General features: G+C 48.3%; 1 long non-coding RNA gene and 1 other non-coding gene across 3 annotated transcripts; both read right to left on the bottom strand.

Annotated features, from left to right (window-relative positions):
• Positions 1-1,019: 1,019 nt before the first annotated feature.
• Positions 1,020-16,729, bottom strand: LOC123343555. 2 transcript variants are annotated; one of them, XR_006572272.1, is made up of 4 exons: positions 16,597-16,729; positions 6,552-6,961; positions 6,173-6,335; positions 1,020-2,489 (listed from the first exon to the last, which is right to left on the bottom strand). It is a non-coding gene; the product is annotated as an uncharacterized LOC123343555 (long non-coding RNA). The 2 variants fall into 2 exon arrangements; XR_006572271.1 differs by lacking the exon at positions 16,597-16,729 and adding an exon at positions 8,519-8,583.
• LOC123344786 lies at positions 5,212-5,342 on the bottom strand. The gene has a single exon (XR_006572666.1).
• Positions 16,730-23,257: the final 6,528 nt, after the last annotated feature.

The raw sequence follows: 23,257 nt of genomic DNA on the forward strand, positions 1-23,257 counted from the left end.
GTTGCACGACTGCCACCTTTAAGTCTGTTATTGCGTGACCAGAGAGGTTCCATTCTATGCATCTGATGAAGTGGGCTGTAGCCTACGAAAGCTTATGCCCAAATAAATTTGTTAGTCTCTAAGGTGCCACAAGTACTCCTACCCATGCTAACTCACTAAAATGTAGGCATGTAGCTGGGGTAGCACAGGGGGTGACTCAGGCTTGGCACCCAAGTACATACCCACCCAGATGCCCTGGGTATGTTGTGAGGTGGCTAGCCTGAGGCACCATCCATGCTACCCCCACTATATCTATGCATGCTTGGAATCATACCTCCCAGCTCAAATAGAGGTACCCAGAGTGAGGATGGCAGTCTGCATTGCTTTTATGCACAAGTAACTCCAGTATCTTTTGACGATCATTTCTTACACAAAAGCAAGTGATTTCTATTCTTGTTTATGTTTGACAAAGAGCTGTACAAAGATGACCAGAAAAGCAAAGAGCTTAATCACCACACAGTTGTCAGATGAAGCCAAACATGCTCATAATTTACACAAATACCATAAAGCTAATCTTAAAGTCAGGTATTTCGCAGCTGCATGAAGTCTATGAAACTAGATAATCAAATACGCCTCACTCTCACGTGAATCATCAGCTTTTGCCACTAAGTGAGGCCTTGTGAAATAATCAACTATGCATTATACGCTCAGTCATTAAAGACATTTTATAAAATGCCCATGCTTCTCATTCAGTTTTTCAGCAAAACTGCAGACTAGGCTCTTCATGGCACTATGCTGCCTGCAAATAAAAGCTGCAGGCATCATTTTTAGCATGCGCTACTTAGCCACGCTCACACCCTTAGATGCCAACTGTACTGCCACTCTCAAATCTATTCATACACACCTCACGACTGCAGCAAGGGAGAACAGAATTGAGGAGCTTGTCTTTGATGCTGTGCTCTTGGCGTGAGGGCTCCTCAACCCAGGTTTGAAGTACTTTGACCCAACATTTGATTTCAGTTGCAATTTATTTGTTTGGACTTCACTTAGGAATAATATCAGGCACACTAAGGTACTGGAAGGCTTGCTATATTCCAGCTGTCAAGCCTGGAAGGATTCCAGCTTTAGGTAGCTTCCCAAGTGCAACAAAGCTATTTACATTAAATCAAGAATAATTAGCTAAATGCAGTAATGCACATTTATTTAGTATTCATATTACAAAATAATTGGTACATCTTTACATACCAAAGGATGCTTCAAGAATGAACCAAGTCTGCAAAATACACATTCCATAGGAATAAACACAGGCCTTGAAAAACCAGATACCAGCATTACAGGAATAAGAGAAACAATTCAGGTGCGTGCTGACAATTTAAGATGAAAGCAATGACTGCTGCTAGCTCCTCTCTGAAGATGTCTGGCAATAGCAATCTATCAAGGTACAGCATCACCTTTTAGAGTTGATCCTAGCAACAATCCACAGATTCTAAGGTCAGAAGGGACCATTGCGATCATCTAATCTGACTTCCTGTATAACACAGGCCGGAGAGTTTCACCCAGTAATTCTGGCACTGAGTCAAATAACTTGCAGTTGGCCAAGAGCAAGTATTTTAGAAAGACGTCAAGGTCCAGATTCTTAGCTGGTGCAAACTGTCCTAGCTCCACTGACGTCAGAGCTATGACAATTTACACCAGCTGAGAATCGGTCCCTTAAATCTTGATTTAAAGACTTCAAGTGATGGGGTCTCCATCACATCCCTTGGTAAGTTGTTCCAATAGCTAATTACCCTTCCTTAAAAATATGGGCATCATTTCCAGTTTGAATTTGTCCAGCTTCAACTTCCAGCCATTGGACCTTGTTATGCCCCTATCTGCCAAATTAAAGAGTCCTCTAGAATCAGACATCTTCTCCCATGTTGAAGGAAAAACTACTCAAAATCTGGAAGAAAAACAAAAACAAGACGACATAGGAGAAGTATTAAGATGACTGAGTAACCTTCTGAGGAGGCAGCATTAACCATGTCATTTAAGGCAGAGGAGGAAGAACCTTTCCCAAAATAGGCTTATTAAATGACTGCTGGCTTCCATCCAGACACAGGTGTTCTCCTTGACCTAGGCTCGAATGATGCCACTCACCACTAACAGCGTTACATCCTAAAGAGTCTTTCATCCATATCTATATTCTTGCACCATCCACGTATTCTTTAGTTCACAGTGACCAAGAACCTGGTCCAGAACATAGTCCAGCTGGTAAGCAGTCATCAGAGTCCATAGCACTTCCCCACCTCCCCAGGATGCAGTGGGGATACATCACTGTGAGGGGCTCAGATTGCTCTGGCAATGGGGGCCTGTGGAAGTACCGTACCAAGGTCATCGTGTTGCTTGCTTTATGACTCTGACGGATGGAGCAAGCCTGGTGGTTTACTACTGAATTGGGTGCTGAGCACAATAGGATTCTGTGTTCACTATAGGGGATGGCACATGACTGGCAAAGGCAGCCACAGAAACATCTAAAAAAGAACAAATACACAACAATTAGCTACCAGGTTACAAACAGAGGAAATGAGCTTGCCGAGTTTTGCTTAATAAAAACGTTACTGGCTGGCTGTAGCCCAAGCATCTTTCTAGGGAATCTAAAGCTTGTGGCTTGCTTAAATATTTATTAAGCAGAAGAAGAGGCACAAGCAACCTGAGTTTTTTAAAATCAGCTGTCACTATGAGTAATCTTTAAACACACCCCTCTGTATTTAAGACACCATTTCCATTACAAGATCTATTGAGCCGTAGGAAGTTACATCAGCCCAGAGTTTTTGCACATGTGCCCACTGTAGAAGAGAAAGTTCAGTGCATCTTTACACAAGATAATGAGGTCCTGCCCCCCTACAGACTGAAACCTGCATTTGAAGATAACGGATGAGGTTCCTACTGGAGCTAGAATGGGTTTTTACTTGTTAACCATGGCAACCCCACAGCAGACTAATAACACTGCCATACGGGTTTATTTGATAGAAGAATGGTACAGTTAGAACATTTGCTTAATTATTGATTTAAGTGCCCGAGCCATTCCTTTGGGCAGGAAGATTATCTGAATAAAGCAAAACCAAGTCTCCCTTCTGGACTGGCTAATGAAAGTTTGGCTCATTGTCGGAGTAGCCCATGTAAAGAGACACCAGGAAATTTAAAACAAGCCATGCTTCTCTCTGAAAATGACTTGCTCACTTCTGTTACACCACCACCCAAGGCTAATATCTCCTGAGCTCCGTCGGTATTTTCTTTACATCCTCAGTTTACTTTGTGCATTTGACAGCACAAAACCAAATTCCTCCTCACACAAGGGCAGCACTGAAGGAAGGTGGCTTGTGCCCTTCCTGTTTAGGGGATGTTGCAGCCCCCCAGCATAGGCTAGGCTCAACCCCAAAGGCTCCTTTAACTTGCATTCGCAGTAATGTAGCAGGAAGGAATTGCCAGAGCGTATGACCACCCCAGCTCTTCCCACCTCTGGCCTCCCCCAGAATGTCCCTGGACTGGGAACTTCTTCCAGGGAAGCCCAGAGACACCTGTGCTGGTGCTGTTTACCAGGGGCAAGAGGTACAGCCCCTCTGGGCAAGCACAGCTGCTGCAAAAGACTAAGACAACACTGATGGTGGCCCTTTGTGGCTGTGTCACTGTATACTGAGCTTCCCCTTTTGGTTCATGAGGGGGTCTCTGCAGAGTAAGAGGGGAGGAAAAAACCCATTTTGTAAGCAGGAAAATGATGGTAAGGCCACAAACCCTGGCAGGAGGCTGAGAAGCAGGGATAATACCCAAGCTACTCCTTTATTCTTTAATTGACTAGATTACAAGCTTCCTGTAATTGCTAAAGAGCACGCTGGATTCATTCGCTCTTTAAATGCAATAAATGTTCTGTTGAGCACATGACTCTTTCTGTGCTGGTGTTTGGGCTAAATCTGTGTTAGGATTTTAGAGAATGTCAAAAGTTTTACTTTTTAGATTTCTCTTCATTGTTCTTCACAGGGATATTTTATTCTATTACTCTAGACTGACAAGGATGTGAAGGTAATTAAGGTAATAATTGGAGATATACCAATCTCCTAGAACTGGAAGGGTCCTCGAAAGGTCATCGAGTCCAGCCCCTTGCCTTCACTAGCAGGACCAATTTTTGCCCCAGATCCCTAAGTGGCCTCCTCAAGGATTGAACTCACAACCCTGGGTTTAGCAGGCCAATGCTCAAACCACTGAGCTATCCCTCCCCCACGACAATATGGGATCAGGTTACTGAGAAAGCATATGTATAACCAACGGATGGAAGGGAATCTCTTTTCTAAAAATCTATTTTTTTTAATAGTGCCTCCTCATCATTGTAATATGTGAGTACTTCACACACATTAACAAATTTACCCTCAAACTACCGTCCATGGTAAGGAAAGACCAACCCCATTTTGCAGATGGGAAAACCGAGATACACAGAGGTCCTTTGTACAATAATACAAATAATAATGATAAATGAGTTACCCAGGGTCAGACAGGGAGTCTATGGCAGAGCAGGGGATTGAATCCAGATCCCATGAATCTCAGAACAGTGCCTTAACGGCAAGAGTCTCCTTCCTCCCTGATCAAACACTAAGGCACTAGGTATTTTTTCCACCAGTGGTACCAAATATTTAGTACCAGTCAATCTACAGTAACTGTTGCTATTTCATCTCAATTGTCCACTGCTAATTCAAAGCACCAGTACACAGTGTCACCACTTGAGGGCATCAAATGACGCTGTTTTAAAAGACTGCATTTTGTGGACATGCAGCATTAATCTACCAGCTGCAGAGCTGACAAGTCCAAGAGACAGTCACTAAGCAAGGGATACTAAGGAAACACAATTACAGCTTGCAAATGGTTAACAATCTTTTTTTCCATCCCATTTCTATCACCATCCAGTCAGAAGAGGAGCCTGGAATGAAGGGCTCTAGGATGCTACAAGCAAACAAATCCAGGTTACACAAGATACAAAAGGCCAATAGCGTGAATTTAACAACATGCGATGTGACAGGCTTAAAACACAATGCCACCAGTGAAAGGGGTTGAAAGGTAAATGGAATTTTAAAATTCCTTCCATTTTAACAAGCTAATTAGTTCTTACAGACACATAACAAGGACATTTTTCTTTACAATACTTGATTTTTAACTTGGCAGCATCCCTTTAACTGCCATAAGAATTTCCAAAATAAAGTGAACAGTGACTGTTGGTAGCTTAAGTAGGTCCTGACTCCATCTCAAAGACAGGCCCTGTTCGTCTACCGTTTGATTTAGGAGGATAGTATCAGTAGAGCCAACTTGACTTCACGGGCTCTACTTTCTTAGTCCTCCAGGTGAATATCAGTAAGAAACTCCTCATAGGAGATCCAGGAATTGAATCCAGCTCTCCTGCATCAGAGTCCAGTGCCGTAACTCACTTGGCTTACTCACTCCCCTTGGGAGCTGTTGCTTAACCCTCCTTTTTTCTATTAAAGGATTAATAGGTTTGAAGCCCATAGGCATTTTTATACTCACCCTATTTTAGGCACTTGATCAATAATGTTTAGCACTGATAACCATATTACAGTATTATGCTTTGGAGATGCATATTAAAACAGACATAAAATGTGCAGAAGGCACCACAGTAATGGAACAAACTCTTATTTAATATTCAGCTTTAACCCACAGTCTGCATTCCACTAAGAGCTGACCACATAATTTTCACTGGTTTCAAGGTCATTGGAGAGGCCCTGTCTACACAGAAGTTTTTGCCCTCTTACAGTTGCATTAACACTAGCGTAGCTCCAGTGGTGCTACAAAGAGTGTACATAGGGCTCAGGTGTTTCTCCCAGTGCATCACCAACACATGCTGTACGAGTTATGGCCATGGTTACGGTGGTGAAGACACCACTGGCCAGTTTATACTAGCGCACCGCATTCCTACAAGTGGAGCTGGAATGGAGCTAGTCATATAGTGTGAGAGTTTCACAAAAACCTATGTAGACACAAGACTTAGTTTTAGTGTGAACTGTAATACCTGAGATAGTGCAGTGATGGCTGCATGGACAGTCTGAGCTTTCCCTTGACACAGCTTTGGTCTACAAGTGCTTTTCAGGCCAATGCACCCCTAACAGCAAGAACCCCGTAGACAACATGAAGACTGATTGGCTCCTGCAGTGCTTACCTTTCCAATTTGAGAAAACACTGAGGTCAGAGAAGCTTCTATGCTAGTGGCAAGGGGCCCAGTGAAGTCACTGTTGGAAGCAGTGCAGAGGCACTGAAGTGACGGAAGGGATTTCTCCAGTGTGTTTACAAGTCATGCTGGCAGATCCCATCAATTGATGCACCTAGAATGAATGTATACAATGAAGACAGACAGTTACAAATAAGAAGGTATTCTAAGGCTTACTACACAGCAAACTTAACAATCACACACAGCCCCTTTACCACACAAGAGGGTGCTAGAGACTGAGCAGTAGTCACCATCTGCCTTGAGGGCTAGCTAAATGCAGTTTTATTGCTATTAAAAGGCCAAACCTTTAAGCACAATTAATTTTACTTACAAAGCATGGTTCTTTTTCTAACTCTTCTTCTATGGTGGTAGATCGCAAGGTGCAGAATTGCTGGGGTGCAGGCCCCATCCATGCTTCTTCCTTCCTCTAATCTGTCCATAATTCACTTCCGCCTTGGAACATCCCTTTGCCCAGGGTTGCTGCGGAGGCAGCACAAAGCTGATGGTGCTGGCTCTGCACCAGCACAGGGGCATCTGCACAGAGGATATTCGCCCTTATGGCATTTCCATTGCAACATCAATGGGGAGAGCCCAGAATTTTTACTGCGTTGCTGTGCGTCTGACATTATTTTCCTGTGAACCTTCCCCAGGTGACCGAAGTTGCTCAGCAGAAGATTCAAGGCTGCTTCTCATCACCACCATCTTTAAGGTCATTTTATTTCTGGGCAGTTTCAGTCACACCTAAGGAAAACACACACTTTTTATGTTGGTCTTTGATAGAAAGAAGTTAAAAAAAAAATCCTGGCCAAGTTTATTTTTCCCTGTTCCAAGATAAGGCAGTAATTACTGGGATGATCCTCTATGTGCCTTACTGCACTATTAATTTTCTACTAAAATTAGCACAAAATGTTTCCTATGATCAGTTTATGTCCATGTTGCTGTTGTTATGGGTAGGCCATCACCTGGAATGAGATCATGCCAACTCTGCAGAGTTAAGACAGATGCTCATGTGACATAAGGTAACATTTTCTGTGACTTAGGAGCCTAAATCTTACTGAAAGTCAATGAGACTCAGGTTCCCAACTGACTTCCGAAAATAGGAATTAGGCACCTAAGTCACTTAAGCACTTACTAAAATTACACTCTTTGGCTGGAACACACAATTCCTTAAACATGCACCTTTAACAGCACAGATAGAACTACATATTAGAATATACACGCACCTCTGCATGCTAGATAGCCATACACTGGCATTATCAGACTTGTGGTGAAGCGGAGCCCACGGAGTCTTTTCATTGCTTATTTCAACATTTAAAAAAATCCCACACACATTTCTGGTTGTGTGCATAACTTAATTCAAACCTTAACTCAAGAGAGTGTCGGCCTTTGTAATCTAAAGCCAGACTGTCTCGAACAGTAACACAGATTCGCACTTTTCACTGAGACTCCATGCTTGTCTCTCCAGGAGTCACAGTCCAGGAGACCCCCAGGATTCTGAGCTGCTACACCAGTGCGCCCACCTTTACTATGTCCAGTGTCCAATGACAGGAAATTCTAGGGAAAATACCCTAGCAAAGACAAGGCCTGTGTGTCACTGTGAAACTACGAGCAGGTACAAAAAAAGGACAAGACCCCATGAAAGCGGCACACAGAATTGCCACAATCGAGGCAGATTTCCCATCTCCTTAGGAATTATCTACACCTTCAAATTAACCATTTCAAGGGCCCACATTATGCAGTATTGCCCAGACCTCTGCTGTAACGCAACACAAGCGAGTTATAAGCATCCTACTGAACGATGTGCAGCCACGTGCGGGCCAGGCTGAAACACTCCCCTCCCAGGGCTACCACCCAAGGCAAGAAGCTGGCGCGGTCCGGGCGCGGCGCCAGGCAGCCGGGGGGGGGCTCCTGGCTCAACCAGCGAAGGGGCCGCTGGGTAAAATACCAGCGACCTAGAGCCCAGCACGTGCTAGGCCAGAACTAAATCCCCGCGCAGAGGTGGGGCCACCCGTTCACCCCCACCGGGGTCTAGCTCCGGGGCGGCCTCCCGCTACCTGGATCCCGCCGGGCCTCGGGCCGGCGCCGAGAGGCGGGAGCCTGGGGCAGAGGCGAGGCCGTTGTGCAGCTGCCCGCGGGGCTGCGCGGAGCGGGAGGCCCAGGGATCAGCTGCAGCGCGACCCCCGCGGGGGTCCGGAGCCATCGCCACGGGCGCCGCCCTCGAGGCTCCCGTGCCGGGCCAGAGCCCGAGCCCGAGCCCGGCCGGCGGCTGGGGAGACGCTGGCGCGCGGGGGCACTTACAGCGGCCGGCTCCGCTCGCTCTCGCACGGCTGCAAAGGCGCCGCACGCTGCAGCGACTTCCTGCTTCCGCCCGCCGGGCCTAGCGCGCTGGGGCCCGGCCCGGCCTTCGCGTAGCCGCCTCCCTCCAGCAGCGGCGGAGCCCCGGTGGGAGCCGCACGCGGCGGCTGCCCGGGGGGGTGCACCAGAGCCTTGACTCGATGTGAGCCATTCCCCACCCCTGCGTGCCACGGCCTGGCCCGCCGAGCTGTGACTGACACTCGGGAGGGGAGGGGAGATGGGGCGCGGCCTATTCAAGCCCCTTGCAAGAGCCCGTTGTTTGCCGGAGCACTAGGACCTGTGGGGAATTTGTCCCTAAACCCGCCGAGGGCCGATACAGGGTGCAGGGCAGTGTTCTGGTTGGCTCCTTAGCCACGATCCCTGTTGCTGGTTTTCGGGGAAGCTGGTTTGTTTGTTTGTTTGAAACACAGACAGTTGTAATTTTACAAAGTGCATCTTTCCCGGGCTTAGTTATAAATCACTATAAATGCAGACGCCGCTGCCAAGATTTTTAAACTTGAGTGTCTCAAGCCTTTTTCAAAGGTTCTGACCCCACACGGCTGAGATTAACTTCCAAGGGAGCTAGGCCCTTGGTCTAGTTTCCTCAGGCCCTGATCCTACAAACCCCCAAAACACCCGTGTTTAACTTTATGCAAGTGCAAAATAAACAGGCTACAGGAGACAAATATGGATTTAGGGCACATTTTTCAAAAAGTACCTAGTGATTTTGGATGCTACAATTATAGGCACCCAGCTTGAACTACATGGGCCTTGCTTGTCAGAGAGAGTGCTATGGACCCACCCTCTGCAAATCAGGATCTTTTGAGGTGTTTCAGGTTGGGCACCCAACATCACTAGCCACCTTTGAAAATGTTGGCCTAGGAGCCTCGTTTTAGGTACCCAGGTTTGAAATTTTTGCCCTAAATGAACAGAGCTGGGTGGGATGGACAGTGATGGATGGCAGTAGATGAAGCTGGGTAGCTAGATAGTTCTAGTTCTCACCTTTGCTGCTGCTGCTGCAGTTTATCTAGCCAGGCTGCAACACCAGGGCAAAGGTAGAACAGTTTACCCTGAGCATTTGATTAAACTTCATACAGGAGCTTAGATTTTGTCAGAAGAGCCTACCTTTTTGGCAGCCATAATTTTCTCGTGTGATTCTTCTGGTGTTTTAGCCCTTTGTCCACAAACCTCACAGGGGCTTAACAGTAGTTCATAGACTTTAAAGTCAGAAGGGACCATTATGATCATCTAGTCTGACCTCCTGCACAATGAGTTAATGAGATCCTGTTGTGGGAAGGAACATTACAACTGCTGCTCACATGCATTTTCAGAGAAAGGAGTCCGGACAGCCCCATAACTAAAGTAAAACATTCCCCAAGACAGGATAATTATACATTTCATGCTGATTCTCAATGGTGGCACCGTCACTAGGTTTCTGATAAGCATCTGCTTAGACCTCACTCCTTCCTCCCTTTATCACATTCTGTGGGAGGCTGCCAGAGCCCACGTAACAAATTGCTACTGTTCAAACACACCAGAGCCAGTAATTAGAAAAGTTGATGTACAGCAGAACACAGCAGGCAATTTCTCACTGCAAAGGAAGAGGCAGCTAACTTTAGAATTTGGAGCAAGCCAAAGAGCAGTCACACAGACAGTTCATCAAGTATAATGCAGGCTCAAGCAGAGAGGGGAGTATGAGCTAGACAAATCCAGACTCTTATTTCTAGGGCCTACATTAGTTTCAAAGATACATTTTCTTGAGAAGTGATTTTGACAGGGCCCAGAGGCTCAGCTGATAGATGGGCAGTGAAGTCTGGAGAAGGGAGTTATGTCTATTTACACCAGCTGAGGATCTGGCCTCTCTCATTGTTTTGACTCTTATTTACTCTTTGCACGAATGTTCCTTCTTTCCCCCAAATGTCACCATCTTCTGGGTGTCCCTTGCACTTTGCCTCTTGGCCCTTTTGTTCTTCTTTTCCTTTTTATACTTAGGGCTGGAGCCTGCAAAGATTTAAGCAGATAACTTTTTGGCCTCTGGCAATTGCATTGCCTCCGCACTCACTCCGTGGACAGGGCTCAGCACTGGCACATAGATGAATGAGAGTCAGAGAACTTTGAGAATCAAGAGTGTTTGAAGCAGTAAAGTCATTCTCAAAAGTGTTTGAAGCAGAGCTGGTGGAGTTCCTGATCTTCATTTCCCTGGCAGGCCAAGCTTTTCATTGCTCCAAAACCAGTAACTACAGCCTCCAAGACTGCTGACAGTTTCAGGTGGACTGGGTGCTAAAGACCATTTTGATTTTTTTTTAAACGTTGGGTAATTTTTCTTATGTGAATACACCCACACATTTTTCTTTTCAAGATACTTTTAGATCTCTAGAGACTAATTCCCTTATTATATTTACAGTATTTTTTTGGTCATAAAATTGCAGAGGGTCACTTTAAATCTTTGTTCCGATGCTGAACTGCAAGTAGACTGCAGTAGTAAATCCATTCATATATTGTGCTGGTGCAGAGTCAGAAATATTTCATGATTTCCTATGTAATTAAACTCTTGTTCAAATAAATATGTCCCATAAGCATTGTGTTTGTCTATTTATAGTCTGGATTTGTAAAACTTTCTTTTAGTGGGGGTTAGTAGCAGAGCTGCTCTTCCCAGTTCGCCTATGCTGTTTTATTCTGCCACCATCTCCACTACAAAGAGAAATTCATGAACACAGTAAGTTTCACTTTGAAATCCGCTGGGAAATGCAGAGCCAACTGAAGCAAACAGTGAAAGGGAGAAGGACATAGTGCTTAGATAAATCTGAACAGACGGAGCCTTGGGGGTATGTCTTCACTAGCTGGCCCGGGTGGGAGTATGGGTTAGAACCCCAGTTCTGCTTTCAGTTGGGCTAGTAACTTGCCCACTTGGGAACGAGGATGCAGGCTAAATCACTTGAGTGCTGATAGTCCTTCAGTGTCTTCCCACAATTCCCTGTGTGCCCAGAGGGACAGACAAGTGCTCCCACAGTTCACTGGGAAAAAATCATAGGGCAGGTCAGCTTACTGAGCACAAAGAACTATGGGATATACCCCCTGAAGTCCTACTGACACACAGAGGCGTGTGCAGCACCAGTGTGGCCAGAGTAACTTCAGTGAGCTAGGCTAACTTAGGTTCTCAGACCCTGGTGCCGATTGCCCTGGTCCCTGGTATAAGCAAATTGGACCTGCAGAAAAGGAGAGCTGGTCATCAGCCTTCTGGAAAATGACTGTTGCTCCAAATGCTGCTGAAACCTGATACAGTAAACACTTCAATAGCCTAGCATGTGGGATGGGAGGCAAAGGCTCTTTCAAGCCTGTGCTAACTATTGGCTGTTCTATTATTAACTTGAGGCAATTTGAAGGGGGAGGTCAGGGGCTTTGACTGCTCTGATATTAAAGCTTTAAAGAAGAGAAAGAGGCCACAGTATTGACCGGTGACGACGCTGCTTTCAGATAAAATCTGTCCATTTTGTCTGCAGACCCTTAATGTAACTTCAGTGGCCTGACTTCACCGAAGCTTAAGTCTGATTTATGAGCTACAGCTTTTTCCACTCTGATCCCTCAGAGCTTGAACTTTGTTCTTCAACAACACCCCCTCACGAACATGGGGGAAAAGGTCACATCTCTCCCATTCCCATACATGGAAGTGTAGGGCCTACAATGATTTTATGCCAATTCCACTAAGCCCCAATCTTCTGAGCCTGCTCAGAGAGCTCACTCACATTGACACATGAGAAAGGGTTCTCAGATGCAGTGTAACTTCCTTACAATCCATCAGTCTTAAAGAAAACATGTTTCTGGCTCACGTCTACCAGAATTTTACAACCACCATTTTCTAGACCTAGCATCATGATAGCTGCAACCTGCTCTCTTGCTCTGTAGCCATCTCCATATTAACCCTCGATTTGATACATAAATATGCTCATCAGGCAAAAGGAGCATCCCCCATATAGATCTATCTATTTTATCTAGCAATAAATGTAGACTTTTTAGCTGTTGCCATGTGTGAAAAAGGCATCACACACCCTATTTCTGAGGCTGAGTTGTGTCTCTTTGATCGGTTGCCTTCTTTATGATGCCAGTATGTCTTGAATGAAACTGTGTAACTGACTTGGGATTCAGATCTTGACCAACAGTGGTAAATACACTTGTGCCCTGTCTATGCTTGGTCTCACTCCATTGCTATCATCAGAGGAGCTGCACCAATGGTTAAAAAAGGTCCACTAGTTGCTAGTGTAGACATACCACAGAGGCAACTGACAGTCAAGTAAAGCTACACGTCCCAGGTACTTCGTCTTTGAAGGGGAAGCCATTGTCTTAGAAAATCTGCATAATTTCAGCTAGACCAGACTTCACAATTCCTTTGTGGCCTTTCTTCTCTAGAAAGTCTCCCACAGTTCTGAGACCAGGATTATGCAAGACACATTTAATGAGTTCCCAGTGGGACTGATTCGACAAACACTAATTCTGAAATCTGGGAATGCAAATCTTAAGACAGAGGAGTTAATTGGAATGTGCGGGATGGGTCTGAACTTTACTCAGCCTTGACATTTGCAGGCTCAGGACAGAGCTATGTAAATGTAGAGTCTGTGTGTCAGGGACCCATCTAGTGGCAGATTCACCCTAGGAAGCCAAAAAGATTGAAGAGATGGATCTGTTGGTAAGTAACAATGCTCATTGAATCAGACTCTGAGCTCAGCTAAAATCGCTGTAAACATGGAGTATCTATGTTAAAATCAGTGGAGTTACCCCCCAAGTGACTGAGCTCAGAATATGGTCTGATATAATTGGAAAGGTATTTTGCTTAGGGAAGCTGGGGGTTGTACGTGTACTTCTAAGGTTGATCCAACTTTTTCAGCCCCTCATCTAGGAACACTACAGCCTCTAGTTTCAGCAAGGGCAACACAAATATCACATTGTTAAGATTTACTGAGCCAGCATTAAATATGTCACTGATGTTTAACTAACTAAACACAGTTAGACATATACTCTGATGTGGTTTAAAGAAATTTGCTATTAAACAGCTTATTTTAAAATACATTCAGGGTTTTTTCCGTTCTGCCTGTGATGATATAGTGGGGAGAGCTTTCTGAATTTGGCTTGTCAGATTTTTGTCATAACACAGGACAGTACATTCACACTGATACTGCCAGTGATTTTGTGGTGAGCAAAATTTCAATCTGCAGTGATATTTCACAGGAAACTTTCTATTCGGACAAATGGATTTTTCTCTTTCTCTGAAAGTAACATCAAAAGCCAGTTCTTCTGATGTACTGTACTTCATAGAAATACTGTCTAGGTTGAGCTGCTTCTGTTCCTGACATCTATACTCACAGGTACATTATTACAGTCTCATTTGCTCATAAAATTTAAGGCCAGAAGGGAACACTATCATCTCCTGCACCACACAGGCCAGAGAATTTCACCAAATGAATCTTGCAGCATGTCCACATCTGCTGTTTGAGATAGAGCATAACTTAAACAACACACACACACACACAAAAACCAACTAAAACCTCTTTGTAAACAGAATACTTAAAGGTATCCCCTCCTCAGTTAAGGTTATCTCCATGCTAAATTTCAGCATTCAATCCCAGCTGTTTTAGCTATTGAACTGTTTAAACAAAGTTACAATAATTTTTTCATTACTAAAGTATTCCTGTCCCCCACACCTAAGGTAAAAAATGGTTAAAACATTTTTTCTCAATATTTCCCCCCCCCAAAAATCAACAAACAAAGCTAAATAGCTTGTTTGAAAACCTGGAAGTGATAAAAAAAACCTGCCTGCTTCAGGGCATATACCAGACTCTTTTTGATGGGGTCAGGAAGAAATTTTCCCAAGGGTCAGGCTATATCCTGTTTGAAGACATGAAACCTTGAAGACATAAAAAGAACCCTTCATTGTTCTGCCTACATTAGAATTTAGTTGTGTTAATTAACATGTGCTAAACCATGGGTAAAAATTCAATGTAGACAGACGCTGCATTATTTAAACTTGCTCAGAGCAGGCCTGGCCACATTTGGGAATAATTTCAAATGAGTTCTTGAATTTATTCCAAAGTAGATACAAGCTCGTGGCAGATAAAAACACCAACAATCAGCTGGAGCCTTGCCACACCAGCATCATTCCTGCCACCAGTGGAGAAGCATCAGTGCAGGCATCAATGGCAAAGTACTCAGGAAAGAGAATGGTGGAGTCACAGCCTAAAAGGGGTCCAGAAGCCAGGGAGTTTGCAATGCTGCCGTATAATCTGGGAAAGCCACCAAAGAAAGAAAAGGGGCAACTGGATGGCTGAGGAACTGGCATTGGGATGTGGAGCTTTTCACCTGTAGGTCACTGGTTCAATCTAGCCCAGTTGAGTGCAGCTGGAAGTTATCACCCGCTGCCGGAGATTCCACATGGAGGACTTCCAACTGCATGGCAGCCTGGAGTCTCCCCAGCACAAAATCCAGTCTTTTTATTCCAATAAGGAATAAAACCCAGACATTTGTCAGAAAACGCTTTGCACAATGTATGTTTCAAACATCCTCTGAGCCTCGAGCCACTTCCCCAGCAGCAAACACGTGATGTCACTCTCAGAAGTCTTTTCTGTGAACACTAACAGTTTGTTCCTGGGTGATGCAGAGGCTTACAGGATAGTAGGTTTGTCTTTAGTTTTCTGATAGGAACATACGGTTTGTTAGTGTGGAACTGAAGTTAAAGTCGTCTGGATTTGTTTTCTCCCTTTGTGAAAGCAGTTTGGCATTATGTGGCTTAAACTGCAGAACCAGAAAGAAATGGAGATAGTGGGGAAAGTGAAGCACTACAAGGAGATGCCAAAAAGACAGAGGCTGAGGTTAGGAAGATGCTGATTTTACCCCAACTCTTTTAAAAAATAAAATAAAATTGGCCCCATGGCCCCTTTGAACTCAAGGGTTTTTTTTATTAAACAAACAAACAAAAAATCCACCACCACCACTTTCCTCCATGCACCTCCAGAGCTAACCAATCACTGTCTTCTGTCCTGCATTTACAAAACTGCAAGAGAATCAGTTAGGGTCATCTATTCTTTTCTAATATACCTAAGGGCCCCTCCTCTGGTCCTGGGCTTTCCTGATCACTTAGCTGCAGGCAAGGGAGAAAATCCCTGGGTGGAAGCTGAAGGGGGAAGCGGCAGAGAGCTTGTAGCAATGGGCCGAAAGAGATAGAAATAGTCTCAATTCATAGGCCCCGATTTTTGGGTCTGGCTGAGTTGTTCTTGCCACAAGTTCCGAAAGGAGGTGTGGGGCATGGTAGATAAATTCAGCTTTGTGCTATCTTTGCATCTCTTTGATTCTGAGGCTCCTGGCACAACTTTAGAGCAGCCTTAGGACGGCACTAAATTTTGCCCAGCTACATATGGCCCCAAGAGATCATTCCAGAAGCTAGGGATTGCTGGTGTGCAGCAGCACTCTAGCTGCATCCCCCAGCACTGAAGGGAGCTTTGGAAATCTGGTCTTTAGGACTGAGATGGCTGTCAGGCTAAGGAGGAAAGAGGAGAGGGTCCTGCAGAAACAGAGGGAGAGAGAATCTTTTGGGGTTGATGGAGGGAAGGCATGAGCTGCCAAGGCTGGCGAGGAAAGGAGACTATATTCAGTGGGTGCCTACTGGGGTGGGGAAGATGTTTTAGGGGAGGGTCAGACACAGTGGTGGCTGTGCGTCACATTTAGCTGTAATCTACTCCAGGTGACAATAAGTCTTAGATGGGAAAAGAAGCGAACAGAGCTGCATTCAGTGGCTGCACATTAAGTGATTGTGAAGGATCGTTTTATGTCAGATTAAATATGACTATATATCTATCTGGTCTGGGAGGCCGGTTAGCATGGCTCCATACACGATGGTAATGGTGTTAATGACTAAGTGTGAACTTCAGGGAATTAAATATATCGATCAGATGGTTTCCGTGATGATGCATCATACATTTATAACAGGAAAGCAAATCACTTCTACCAAATATTAATACAACTCAGTGCCTTAACTATGCTTATGAAGAAATACTGACCCTTAGATGTTAAGATGCTGTTGACCCATGTGTGGTTCTTGTTATTACACTGCAATTACTTCATCCACATTGTATTCTTTCCACTGTAGACAATCTGATGAAGCCATGATCAATCTTTTTGCTAATGTAGTCAGCATGAACCTTTTTGCTGAATCACCTACATTGAGGCCCTTTGTAATGGGAGGGCCTTGGCCAGCATTTGACAGCAAATCACAACAGAATAAAAATAAACCTTTATACGAAAAAGAAGATGCAATATTACCAGGAAAACAAACTAACTATCTGGCAGCTGAATGGCCACCTCCCCTTCCAGGCCCTTTATGCAAAAGTGGATGGTGAACGGGGGTTGCAGATGTCTTGGTTCCTGACAAAATAAGACGCAGAACTCCTGATCCCTCTGCATGAAGCATCCCTGTCCCTTAAACTGCGTAACAGATTATGGAATTATCTGCAAATTTTACAAGGACTGGAATCACCCAACACTATTATTATTAGCATCTAGGAACCCTTGTCCAGATTCAGGGCCCTCCTGGTAGTAGGCACTGTACAAGCATGTAACAAAGAAGACAATCCCTGCACCAGACAGCTCACAATCTACACATGCAACTGGTGGACAACACGCATAGGCAGAGGTAGGCTAGGAGGAAGATGTGACAATGATGCAGAGTTTAGCAGCAAAGCAGAAAAGACGGTTACTCACCATAGTAACTGTTGTTCTTCGAGATGTGTTGCTCCTATCCATTCCAGTTAGGTGTGCGCGCCGCGCGTGCACGGCTCTTCGGAAGATTTTTACCCTAGCAACTCCGGCGGGCCGGCTGGGCGCCCCCTGGAGTGGCGCCGCTATAGCGCAGGATATATACCCCAGCCGGCCTGTCCGCTCCTCAGTTCCTTCTTGCTGGCTACTCCGACAGTGGGGAAGGAGGGCGGGTCTGGAATGGATAGGAGCAACACATCTCGAAGAACAACAGTTACTACGGTGAGTAACCGTCTTTTCTTCTTCGAGTGATTGCTCCTATGCATTCCAGTTAGGTGATTCCCAAGCCTTACGTAGGCGGTGGGGTCGGAGTTAGATGTTGCAGAACGCAACCGCTAAGCCAGAGGCTGCAACAGCTCTGGACTCCCGGACCAATGAGGCAAAGGTGTGGACCGAGGACCAGGTAGGTGTACAACACATCCCCCGAAAGGGAATGCGAGCCAGGAAGGCAGCTGAGAAGCGTGAGCCCTGGCGGAATGTGCAGCAAGGTGGCTCTATGACACATGGGCCGAAACAGAAGAGGTGCAGATGCACAACGTCATTGAAGATGAAATCCTCTAGGAAGAGACAGGTATGCCCTTCGTCCGATATGCCGGTACGATGAAGGTTGTGGGGGCGTTACGAGAGAGCTCTGTCCGCTAGATATAGATTGCGGACGCCCTGCAGATGTCGAAGGAGGGCAACCGTTGCTCTCCTTGCACAGAGAGTGGCTTCGGAAATAAGACCGGAAGGAAGATATCCTGGTGGATATAAAAGGCCGACACCTCCTTGGGGAGGCAGGTCGGACGTGGTAATAACTGCCCTTGTCCTTGAGGAACACAGTATCCCTTGGGCCTATTGTGAGAGTCTGAAGCTCGGAGACTCGTGTGGCCGCAGGAAAGACTACAGGAAACTGCCTTGCAGGACAGTTATATCAATGAGCATGTTGACATTGGCTCGAATAGGGCAGTCATAAAACTGGGTAGAACCAGATTGAAGAGCCAGGTTTATGGCGGGGCCCCACTTGGGGGGGGGTGCATAAACGCTCCAAGCCCTGAGGAACCAGATGGAACGGAGCGGGATCTCGGCGGGAGAAACATTGCGCGTTTCGGAGCAGCATGAGAAACGCTTCCACTCGGCCAGATACTTTAATCGAATGGACGAATTTTCTACCACCCCGGAGAATCCCGTAGAACCGAGGCCGAACAACGTAACTCGGATCGGTTTAGCCACGCAGGAGTCCTGCTGTGAGGTGCAGGGATTACAAGACCGGGTGGTGAAGGTTGTCGTGATTCCGCGTCATGGGGTCTGTGCCAAGAGGGTTGCTACCGAGAGGTGTAGCAACATGGTGTGCCAGTGCTGCCCAGGTTACACTGGAGCGAACCCGATCAGGGGCGCTCTGTCCCTGCGGAGTTTGAGCAGGACCTTGTGAACCAGCGGGGACAGTGGACAGCGTACGGCAGATGGCTGATCCATGGCCTCAGGAAAATCCTCCAAGACCGAGCCTGGGGAGAGGCCTTGGAACGAGGAGAATTTCTCTCCCTCTTTCCGTTCTCGCGAAAGCGAGGAGGGCTATGCGGGGGAAGACCCACTTCTGGAAAATGGAATAGATAAAGACGGGAGGAAACCACCACTTGTGAGACAGGAAGGATCTGCTGAGACGATCCGCCAGCTGAATCGCCTGGTACACAAGGCAGACTGCTCTCAGCTCTCGGACATTGATGTGTAAGGCCAGCTCTTGCGCTGACCGAAGGCCGTGAGTGCGAAACTACACCAGGTGCGCACCCAGCCGAGAGATGGGCTGTCTGTCACGAGGGACCCCGAGGGGTGAGTGAAACAGCATCCCCGGATACACCGGGGAGGATGCCGACTCCCGGTCGAGGGAGCCTAGGCTGCTCGGTGGAAACGAGACGACCACGAGTATGCCATCTCTGCCCGGGTGGCACCCCCAGGTGAGCCACGATTGAAGTGAACAGAGGCAAAGCCTGGTATGTTTAGTTGCAAACGTGTAGATAGCCATGTGACTCAGGAAACCGAGGCAAGAGCGAGCCCAAGTTGGCGGGAAGGTCCGTAGACCTTGTACAATTGTTACCCTCGCCTGAAACCAAGGCTGAGGAAAGCAGGCTCTGGCGAGTCTGGAGTCCAGGACGGCCCCAATGAATTCCCTTCCCTATATGGGAATCAGAGTGGATTTTACTATTGATCATCAGGCCTAGACACAGGAAAAGGTTCGTGTCGATGCCCACATGACTGGTACTTTGGGCCCGGGGGTTCTTCGAATGAGCCACTCATCTAGACACGGAGAACGTGTATCAGACGGTGGCGAAGAAAGGCGGCGATTACAGCCATGCACCTTGAATACCCCTGGGCTGTATAGAGGCCAACCGGGAGGGCCGTATACTGGGAATAACGATGGTAGGCCCCAAACCGAGGGTACCTTCTGTGTGGAAGAGAAATGGCAACGTGAAAAACACGCGCCCTTCATATTGAGGGCGGCGTACCAGTCTCCGGGATCCCAGGATGGGATGACGGTCGCCCTGGGTACCATGCGGAACTCATCTGCATCGTGACTTGTTGAGTTCCTGCAGGCCTAGGATAGGTCTGAGACCTCCCTTCGCTTAGGGGAATAGGTTTCGCCCTTAGGTACCTCCTGTATAGCTCCGATGAGGAGGAGCGTCCGCACCTCTTGCCAGAGGAATCGCTCGTGAGAGGGGTCCTTAGGAGGGGCGAGGATGGGTAGGCTTTTGCCCCACTGGTGGTCAGAAGGACCCTAATTCTGGCTCCTTTGGGGTGCGGATTGATGGCCACGACCGTGTAAGCCACGCCCGCTGGCCATGTCCTGACCTTGTCAAGGCGCAGGGTAAGAGCGGAGGTTGGGGACGGAAGCGTCAGCGCTGAATTACCGGCGTGTGCATGCCGAGAGAGAGAGAGAGCAAAGTGACCCTGCTGCCCTTTAGGTTCTGCAGCCTAGGGCCAGTGTTGTCAGAGAACAGGCCTGTGCCACTGAAGGGCAAGATCTGTATAGCGTGCCACAGCTGTGAGGGAAGGCTCGATAACTGGAGTCCTGAAACACGCCGCGTGGCAACACCCGAGGCCAGAGTCATGGCAGCGGAGTCAGCTGCGTCCAACGAGGCCTGGAGGGAAGCTCTCTCCAGCTCCGTCCTTTGCTGCAGGAGGGCATCGAACTCTTGACGGGAGTTCCGAAGAACCGACTCTGTAAATTTGCCCACCGCCACCCACAGTAGCGGATAAGCAGGGCTTGCTGGTTCGCTACACGAAGTTGCAGGGCCCCCTCCGGGTACATCTTATGGCCCAGTAAGACCACACGCCCAGCCTCTTTGGATTTAGGGGCTGGTCGCATTTCGATTAGAGGAGGGCCGGAGGGGTATGTTCCTGCCCCCGCCTCATCTGGGGAGGAGGAAGAAGAAAGGCCCGGGACAAGCGGGTCCTGTGTGGGCTCGAGCTCCTGGACGACCTCCTGATCCGGTGGGATCTGGGAGCCCGGTGCCGAACCGGGGGTTGCTCTGTACCGGTCGGACGGGGACGACTAATTGTCACCTCTGGCACCCAGAGCTCGGAGGGAACGGAGCGAGATGGGATCACCGGTACGCCTCTGGCGTGGTAGTACACCCACGGCGTCCAGAATGACCACTGATAGGTCTCCTCGAAGACTCTGGAGGGCACATCGGAAAACAGAGTGCTACGCATATGAAGTGTCCGCACGGGACGACACTGATGCGTGGCTGGATGGCCCTGGAGGAGCTGAAAGCTCTTGGTAGAGTCTCCGTCTGTAACTGACGTCGCTCGATGCGGCACCGGGGATCGGTACCGGTAGACAGACCGGTACCGAGAACGGGACCTGCCACCGAAGCTGTGCCGGGCGGTGCCTGAGGCTTGACCGGAGCTGAGTGTCCCGGACCGGCGAACGGGATGCTGACCGGTGCCACGAGCACTACTGGTACCAACAGGGAGAATGGCGCCGAGACCTAGATCGGTGACGGGACCAAGAACATCTGCGGGACCGCAACCCTGAACGGTGCCGCTGTGCGGTGCCGAGGTAGGGTGGTCTGATCAAGGCAGGCTTGCCCATCGACTATGTAACCCCCACCGGTGGTGCCGGGGGTTGAGGCAGCGTAGATGCTGTCGTTGCAATCAGCCCCCTCGCCGTGGACACTGTCTCCGGTGTGGAGGGAATAGTGAGCTCGACCATAGCTGGCACACCGGATGCAGCTTCATAGTGAGCTTGACCACGGTCCATACCGGGGAGTGTTCCAGCACCGGACTCGACGGCTTTTGCCTGGCCGGAGTTAATGGTGCGGGCATTGTCGGTGCCGCGGTAGACATCGGTGCCGGGCGATCCGACGGAGCATAGCGCTCGGCTGCGGAGCAGGCGGCTCGGACGCAGCTTCAGGGCGAGCTCGACCACGGTCCGTACCGGGGAGCTTACCAGCACCGGACTCGACGGCTCTTGCCTGGCCGGAGCTAACGGTGTGGATACTGTCGGTGCCGTGGCAGACATCGGTGCCGGGCGATCCGACTGAACATCGCGCTCGACTGCGGAGCAGGCGGCTCGGACGCAGCTTCTGGGCGAGCTCGACCACGGTGCGTACCGGGGAGCTTTCCGGCACCTGACTCGACGGCTCTTGCCTGGCCGGAGTTAACAGTGCGGATATTGTCGGTGCCGCGGCCGACATCGGTTCCGGGCGATCCGACGGAGCATAGCGCTCGGCTGCGGAGCAGGCGGCTCGGACGCAGCTTCAGAGCGAGCTCGACCACGGTCCGTACCGGGGAGCTTTCCAGCACCGGACTCGACGGCTCTTGCCTGGCCGGAGTGAAAGGTGCGGATATTGTCGGTGCCGCGGCAGACATCGGTGCCGGGCGATCCGACTGAGCATAGTGGTCGGCTGCGGAGCAGGCGGCTCGGACGCAGCTTCCGGGCGAGCTCGACCACGGTGCGTACCGGGGAGCTTTCCAGCACCGGACTCGACGGCTCTTGCCTGGCCGGAGTAACTCTTCATCCTCCAGGAGAGAGGTCCATGCCGAGGGTACGTCGGAGTCAGCGACGGTGGTGCCAGGAGGCCTTGGCAGCACCGGCGGTCCGGTGCCGAGGGAGCGCGCCGTGAAAACTAACTAGCGCTCGGCGCCGAGAGCGGAGGAGCAAGAGCTGCCTCCCTCAGGAGCTGTTTAAAACGAAAGCCCCGCTCCCCTTTGTTCACTGATTAAGGGCCTCACAAATGCCGCACTTATCTGTGAGGTAAGATCCCTCGAGGCACTTAGGAGAAGATCTCTTGTCAGCAGCGGCTTGTGGCCGGCCGAGCATTAGAAAACCCTGTGGACCGGGCATCGGACCCGGCCCCGGGTGAGGGGAAGGGGATAAACCCCAACCCCTGTAAAATAAATACACTATACTATTCTACAAACAAACAGAGTTAACTACAACTATAAACAGAACGAGAGAAAACTACAAGTAGCTAGGGAAGTGGAGGTCAGCTGAGCTGTGCTCCACTGTTCCAACGGCCGTCACGGGCGGAAAGAAGGAACTGAGGAGCGGACGGGCCGGCTGGGGTATATATCCTGCGCTATAGCGGCGCCACTCCAGGGGGCGCCCAGCCGGCCCGCCGGAGTTGCTAGGGTAAAAATCTTCCGAAGAGCCGTGCACGCACGGCGCGCACACCTAACTGGAATGCATAGGAGCAATCACTCGAAGAAGTCACAGCTATTCCCTGGCCTAGCCAGTGCCCGAGGGTAGTGACCTGTAGGCATCACAGCAAAGGCAGGTTTTAAGGTGGGATTTAACAGAGAACAAGGTGGAGGTGCTATCAATGTTGATGTGGGTTTTCCTCATGCATGTGGGATGGCACAGGACAATGTGGGACATCAAGAACAATGGTTCAATAAGTTAATATGTCTTAGGTAGGATGGAGCTAA

This window comes from Mauremys mutica, chromosome 11 (genome assembly GCF_020497125.1).
Source record: "Mauremys mutica isolate MM-2020 ecotype Southern chromosome 11, ASM2049712v1, whole genome shotgun sequence".
Classification (NCBI taxonomy): domain Eukaryota; kingdom Metazoa; phylum Chordata; order Testudines; family Geoemydidae; genus Mauremys; species Mauremys mutica.